We start from the raw sequence: 7,510 nt of genomic DNA on the forward strand, positions 1-7,510 counted from the left end.
GATGCACATGGATTTAACGTAGACTGTGTTGATATTAAGGCTAGTACGAGCGCGCTCGCCTAGCTGATTAGCTAACTATTGAATCTGTGGTACGATATATGCTACATTCGTATATATATTATATATTAGGATATCCGTTATATGTTCCTGTTATATAAATTAGTGGACCTGTGTTTATATAAGGAGAGCGCCCTATCCTGTAGCGTAGCAAACTGCTACTTCATTCTCGCCCACCCTTCTCCTGGTCTTCTTTTTGTGGTCCGCCACGCTTCATCCTCTTTCTTCTTCCACCAACCTCGTTTATTTTCTTAGCGCCTCGTTCCGTCTCCCACCCCTCTCTTCCCTCAGCAAGCTATATTTCGTCCTTTTATGTAGGCCGTCTGCCACGCCTAAAACCGGTGCTCGGCGCATGCGCAATATCTCTCCCCAAAAAATAATAAAATTTAATATTGTTGCAAAATGTTATTGAATTTAAAATGAAGAGGCAGTTATCCTAGCATAGATTTATTCATGATAACATATTTCATCAGTAGACATCATTGTGAAGAGAATGGAGTATATGACCTGTGCATGTAAGGCCCGCGGCAGGTATACCAGCCAGTACACAATCTGAGCTACGTTAGGGTGTGTTAGCGCATTGGCGCAATATCTCACAGAGGAGTTATATTGTTGATAAATATGATTTAACAATGCGCTTAGGGGGTGTGGTATTCTCATGCATAGATTTCCCTAATATAACTTTATCAGTAAACCCTGTGTAAATCATAATTAGCACACGAAGAAGCGCACCTAAACATTAGAGGAATACAAAAATTACACTACTTTATGCGCTTTGTTCTTCCTCCTTTCCCTTGCTCCCCTGTCCCCTCGGCCCTCAGCTTCATTTCTGTCTACAAGCGCCCAGCTATCTTTCCTGACGCATTCCTTAGTTCTCTGTCCCCTCTTTTCCTCGGCAAAGTATATTATAATGTTTACCCTCATTACGGCACTGCACGCCTAACACGGTGCGCGCGATGCGCAAAATAAATTTTTTTTTCTATCGATAGCGAATCGTTATTTTGCAAAGATATGCATTTTAAAATGAGAGGAGTTATCCTAGCCATAGATTATATTTATTACATTCTTATCATGAGGACATCAATTTATAAATAGAGGAAGGCACTTGTGCATGTAAAGGGTCCCGGCTGCCTATACCAGCTAGTTACACAATCTGGCTACGTTAGTGTGTTAGCGCATGCGCGAATATCTCACCAGAGAAGTTATATTTCATTTGAGGGAAATATGCATTTAAAAATAGTTAGGGGGTATATCAGCCATGATTCCCTCAATCATAAACTTTATCAGTAGACCTATGTTCTAATTGTAGGAGAGCGCCTAGCCATGTTAGGATTACAACGCCTACTTTATGCCCTCGCGTCCTTTCCCCTTGCCTCTCTTGTCCCTGCTCAGCCTTTTCATTCTTCTTTTAACCGCCCCCAGACGATTTTCTCTGCCCGCATTTCCTTAGTCTCCCATCCCTGCTTTTCCCTCAGCAAGCTATATCATAAATGTTTACCTTAGACGGCACTGCACGCCTACGACGCGGCGCGCGCATGCGCATGATCTATCGATTAGAAATCGTATTTCTGCCAAAAATTATGCATTTTAAAAAGAAGAGGGGTTATCCTAGCATAGATTTATATTATAACATTTCCGATCAGTAGATCAGTTATAAATAGGGAGGAAGGGACTTTGCATGTAAAGACTCCGGGCTGCGTATACAGCAGTACCACAATCTGAGATACGTTAGTGTGTCCTAGCGCATGCGCAATGATCTCACCAAGGAGTTATTATTTTGTGATGAATATTTAGCATTTACAAATAGTTAGCGGGGTATTTCAGCCATAGCGTTTCCCTTAATAAACTTTTATCGGTTGACATGGTGTTGTATAATTTAGGGGGAGCGCCCTAGCAGGTTAGGGTACAAAACACCTTACGTTATGCCTCGCTTCCTGCCTTGCTCCCCCTAGCCCTCACTCAGCATCCTTCTTCTTCTACCGCCCCCAGCTATCTTCCCTGCCGCATTCCTTCAGATTTCCTCCCCTCTTTCGCCCCTCAGCAAGCTATATTATAATGTTTACGTTCAGCACGGCCCACTGCACGCTAACACCGGTACGCGGCATGCCGCATATTTCGAGAAAAAACATTGTATTTTGAAAAGATTAATGCCATTATAATAAAGAGGAGTTATCCTAGCATAGATTTATATTCATAACAATATGCAATCAGTAGACATCATTTAATAACATCGATGAGGAAGACATGCATGTAAGGTCCTGCTGGTAACGACCAGTACACAATCTGGCTCGCTTAAGTTGTTAGCTGCATTGCGCCAATATTCTCACCAGAGGAGTATATATTTTGTGAGGAATCTGATTTAAATTGTTAGGGGGATTATCTCAGCCCCATAGATTTCCCTAATAAACCTTTATAGCGAGCCGGGACCTTTACATACATGCGTCTTCTCGATTTTATTAAATTGATGTCTACTGGATTAGAATGTTATTTATGTAAATCTATGCTATGGATAACTTCTCTTCATTTTAATGCATAATCTTTTGCCCAAAATACGATTTCCTCGCGGAGCGATATTTGCGCTATTGCGCGCGCCGTTGTTAGGCGTGCCACGTTGCCGTCTGCATCGCGTAAACCATTATAACATAGCTTGCTGAGCGGAAAGAGCGGAATGGGCAAACTGAGGAAATGCGGCAGGAAAGATAGCGTGGTGCGTATAGAGAAAGAAGAATGCTGGTGGGGCAGGGGGAGGCAAGGGAAAGGCGCGGAAGCTGGCATAAAGTAGGTGTTTTTATTTTTAGTACCCTACATGCTAGGCGCTCCCACTAATTATAACACATGATCAACCGATAAAAGTTTATTAGGGAAACCTATGCCTGAATACCCCTAACTATTTAAATGCATATTCATCACAAAATATAACTCCGTTCTGGTGGATATTGGCGCATGCGCTAACACCTAACGTATCCAGATGTGTCACTGGCTGGTAATACGCGCCGGGACTTTTACATGCAAGTCTTCCTGCCTATTTATTAAATGAATTCTAACTGATGGAATAGTTATAATATTAATCTATGCTAGGATACCCCTCTTCTTTTTAAATGCATAATTTTGCAAATACGATTTCTGTCGATAGATATCCTGCAGCATTCCTAGCGCGCGCACCGTCGTTAGTTGTGCAGCTGCCGTCTAAGGGTAAACATTATAATATAGCTTGGCTGGGGAAAGAGGGTGGACTTAGGAGACTAAGGAATGCGCCCCCAGAGAAAATCGCTGGGGCGGTAAACGAAGAAGGAAGCTGATGCGAGCGACAAGAGAAGGCAAGGCCGAAAGGACGCGAGGGACCATAAAGGTAGGCGTTTTGTATCTACATCTATCGGGCGCCTCTGCCTAATTATGAACATAGGTCTACTGATAAAGGTTTATTAGGCGATAATCTATGCTGATATACCCCCTAACTATTTTAAATGAATATCTCATGAATATTACTTATCTGGTGAGATATTGCGCATGCGCCTTACCACACTACGTAAGCCAGATTGGCTACTAGCTGAGTATACGGCAGCCCGGGACCTTACATGCAAAGTCTTCCTTCTATTTATTAAATTGATGCATTACATGATAGAATGTTATAATATACTATGCTAGGCATAATCCTCTTCATTAAATGCATAATCTTTGCAAAATCGATTGCTCATCGATAAGAATTATTGCGCATTGCGCGGCGCACGCTGTTTTAGGCGTTGCCAGCTGCCGTCTTGACGGTAACATTTTAATATAGCTTGACGAGGAAAAGATGGTTGACAGCTGAGACTAAGGACATGCGTCAGAGAAGATAGCTGGGGGCGGTAGAGAAGCACGAACGGGCTGAGCGTAGGGACAGGGAGCAAGGCGAAAGGAGGCAAAGGCATAAGGTAGGCGTATTTTGTACCCTACATTGTATAGGCGACGCTCTCCTAATTATAAACACAGGCCGTTTACTGATAAAAGTTTATTAGGCGGAATCTATGCTGAGAGATACCCCTAACCACTTTTAAATGCTATTTTTCATCACAAAATATAACTCCTCTTGTGAGATATTGCGCATGCGCTAACACACTAACGTAGCCAGATTGTGTACTGGCTGGTATACCTGCCGGGGCCTTACATGCAAGGTCTTCCTCCCATTTCTTAAATGATGTCTACTGATGGAATGTTATCATATAAATCTATGGTAGGATAACTCTTCATTTTAAATTCATAAATTTTGCAAAATATTTATTTTATTATTTTTTTGGGGAGATATTGCGCATGCGCGAGCACCGTTTTAGGCGTGCAGGACGGCCTACATAAAAGTACGAAATATAGCTTGCTGAAAGAGAGAGGGGTGAGAGACGGAACGAAGGCGCTAGAGAAAATAAACCGAGGGGCGGTGGAAGAAGAAAGAGGCTGAGCGTGGGACAAAGGAGGCCAGGAGAAGAGTGGGCGAGAATGAAGTAGCAGTTTTGCTCGCTACAGGATAGGGCGCTCTCCTTTTTATAAACACAGGTCCACTAATTTATTATAACGAACATATACGATATCCTATATATAATATATATACGAATGTGCATATATCTACCACAGATATCAATAGCTACTGGAGAGCTAGCGCGCGCGCGTACTAGCCTTATATATTACAAGTCTACGTTAAATCCATGTGCATGCTTGTAGCATCGGATATGGGGTGACAAGATTCTGGAACTCGAGACTAGCAAATCCTTTTAATATCCCCTACCTAGGGCACATAGCAGCAGTAAACGGTCGCGATTGCTGTAATCAGTTTAGGTTATCAATTTGGAGTCATTTTTTATACTTTATATTTTTTTCATTTAGTCGAAACAAGCACAAAATAATAATATTATAGAAAGGGCTTTGCCGAATTATGCAGAAGCTCATATTCAAAAACCCGGTGGACATTTTATATCGTGTCCCCCACCCTTCAAAAAGTGGGGGGGACGTGTCCCCATGTCCCCATGGCATTTGCGCCCATGGCAGGAAACAGCGTATGGGAAGCGAGAGGTACGTTATCCTGGTCTTACCCGATTAAGTTGCAACGAATCTACGTGTAAACAGAGAAAAATATCTATCCTTTATGATTTTCTTGTAGTGAATTAGCAATGGCATCTGCTGAAAGCATGATTCGCTGAAGAATGATAATGAGAGGAGCGTGCGTTGGGAAAACGTTAATGAACAGTATAGAGGTGTCTGTCGATGTAACCCGGAAAACGAATGTGCGTTTTATTTGATAGAATTTAGATTTTCGCTTTATTAAATTTGCATTCGCAGCGCAACGCGTGCGGACTGTATCGAGCCATACCTCACCCGCGCGGCGCTATTCCTACCCTGTCGACTGTCATCGCACTACAGCAGCCTCGCGCAAGCACGGGAAGTGGTGTGGCCAGTGCGATAGTGCCAGCACGTTGATTAGAGCATGGTGTAGGAGCGGTTGCGATAGCCGCCTTCCGATACATGTACCCCTGCAAGGTCTACCCGGTGCGGGGCGCCGCAGCCAGACAGACGATGACGACGACGGCTACGACATGAGGTTGCTCGCCACGGTCCTGTGCATGTGCGTGGCCGGCGGGAGCACGGCTGCTGGTACGATCGACAGTTAGACATGCGCGCCACTCGCCGCTGTTGCAGGAACTAATCAACAATGACATAATTATAACTGCCGGGGCCTTACATGCAAGGTCTTCCTCCCATTTCTTAAATAATGTCTACTGATGGAATGTTATCATATAAATCTATGCTAGGATAACTCCTCTTCATTTTAAATTCATAAATTTTGCAAAATATTAATTTTATTATTTTTTGGGAGAGATATTGCGCATGCCCGAGCACCGTTTTAGGCGTGCAGGACGGCCTACATAAAAGTACGAAATATAGCTTGCTGAGGGAGAGAGGGGTGGGAGACGGAACGAAGGCGCTAGAGAAAATAAACCGAGGGGCGGTGGAAGAAGAAAGAGGATGAACGTGGGACAAAAGAGACCAGGAGAAGGGTGGGCGAGAATGAAGTAGCAGTTTTGCTCGCTACAGGATAGGGCGCTCTCCTTATTATAAACACAGGTCCACTAATTTATTATAACGAACATATACGATATCCTATATATAATATATATACGAATGTACATATATCTACCACAGATATCAATAGTTACTAAAGAGCTAGCGAGCGCGCTCGTTCTAGCCTTACATATCACAAGTCTACGTTAAATCCATGTGCATGCTTGTAGCATCGGATATGGGGTGACAAGATTCTGGAACTCGAGACTAGCAAATCCTTTCAATATCCCCTACCTATACTAGGGCACGTAGCAGCAGTAAACGGTCGCGATTGCTGTAATCAGTTTAGGTTATCAATTTGGAGTCATTTTTTATACTTTATATTTTTTTCATTTAGTCGAAACAAGCACAAAATAATAATATTATAGAAAGGGCTTTGCCGAATTATGCAGAAGCTCATATTCAAAAACCCGGTCATTCTTTGGAAATAATAATAATAATGAATAATAATAATAATCAATAATAAAGTTATCACAAATCGGAGATACTACATTAATGTGCGGATATGGCAGTGCACGACAGGATCGCACGATACCTGCAAACCGTCTTCTTGATACAGATGCCTCCACAACAAGAAAGAAAAACGATGCCTGCTGATTGACCGTGCCGTACCAGATGATATTAAATCATGGTGAAGGAAAGCGAAAATTCAACCAAGTACAAAATCCTGGAGAATTGAAATTAGAGGATGTGAATATACTAAGACGAAAATTGTGCCAGTGTGGTTGGAGCCCTTGGCTCTATAAAGAATGTGTTTGAGATAGAACATTTAAGAGACTCCCTGCCCCACACTGCCAAGAAGTGCCCGAAAATCGCACCTTACGTTGTGAACAGCACCACATTCCTTGCCCGAAAAATTCTGATTAAATCTCCTATGTGCAGGTTGGGACACGGTCAACCCAGAAGCCACCGGCTAATGCCGTCGGCCACTGGCGCTGGGTCTGGCTTCTTCGCAATTTTCCTCTTCCTGACCGCCCACTATCTTTCTCCAATGTGTTTCTATCACATTTGATCTTCGTCTCTTCTTCACTTGTCTCTATCACATTTGATCTCTCTCATTCTCTCTCTCTCTCTCCTCTCTCTCTCTCTCTCTTTCTTCTCTCTCTCTCTCTCTTCTCTCTCTCTCTCTCTCTTTCTCATCCTCCCCCCTCCCGCTCTTTCTCCCCCTCTATCTCTCTCTCTCATTTATCTCCTTCATTGTTTTTGAACGGTATACTTACCACAATAGTAGTGACATTAAGCGGTCTATCCCAGCTGCTCACATGATCCAATACGGCTTCCTCTGTTTCTGCTGGGTGCTATATATGCCAAACCAAACAGTAAGTAAAATAACACAATATCACAACAGCTTCAATAAGATATTAGTTTC

The 7,510-nt window shown here is 42.9% G+C and overlaps 1 long non-coding RNA gene across 1 annotated transcript in view; it reads left to right on the plus strand.

Moving 5' to 3' along the window:
- The first annotated feature begins 5,573 nt into the window (after positions 1 to 5,573).
- The window catches only part of LOC106810006, a 16,936-nt gene continuing 14,999 nt past the window's right edge, over positions 5,574 to 7,510 (plus strand). Inside the window, exons 1-2 of the long non-coding RNA XR_001393940.1 lie at positions 5,574 to 5,673; positions 5,917 to 5,920. This is a non-coding gene — a long non-coding RNA (uncharacterized LOC106810006). The remainder of the gene's footprint in view (positions 5,674 to 5,916; positions 5,921 to 7,510) is intronic.

Source organism: Priapulus caudatus, unplaced genomic scaffold (assembly GCF_000485595.1).
Source record: "Priapulus caudatus unplaced genomic scaffold, Priapulus_caudatus-5.0.1 Scaffold403, whole genome shotgun sequence".
Classification (NCBI taxonomy): domain Eukaryota; kingdom Metazoa; phylum Priapulida; class Priapulimorpha; order Priapulimorphida; family Priapulidae; genus Priapulus; species Priapulus caudatus.